Here is a 373-nt window from a genome sequence, read left to right as displayed (position 1 = left end):
GTACCTCCCGCTATCTTTGCCCCGCCGGGACGCCATCCTGCCCCTCTTCGTTGCGTAGGCTTTGAGCCCGCCGGCCGGTTGGAGTGAGGAGGAGCTTCTCTTCCCGGCAGAAGCTCCTGCTGGGGCACATCGAGGAGTGCGTGAGGTTCTCCTGGTGAGTGGAGAGGGCGAGCGAGCTGAGAGAGCCATAGCTGAGCTCGAACATATTACCGACAGGCAGGGTGGCGATAGCAGTGGGGACTCGAGCCCTGAAGCGACAGGGCCTTTCCGCCCCTTGACGCGGTGTCCGAGTCGGTGTCTGGTTGTGGGAGCTGTTGGCAGCAGCGCTCCCGGCGGAGGGCGTGGGGGGGGGTGGCGGTGCGGCGCCTCTCCG

This window comes from Mesitornis unicolor, unplaced genomic scaffold, assembly GCF_000695765.1.
Source record: "Mesitornis unicolor isolate BGI_N332 unplaced genomic scaffold, ASM69576v1 scaffold17493, whole genome shotgun sequence".
NCBI classification, from domain to species: domain Eukaryota; kingdom Metazoa; phylum Chordata; class Aves; order Mesitornithiformes; family Mesitornithidae; genus Mesitornis; species Mesitornis unicolor.
The sequence above is the reverse complement of the archived record's forward strand: the minus strand, read 5'-3'. Positions refer to the sequence as shown.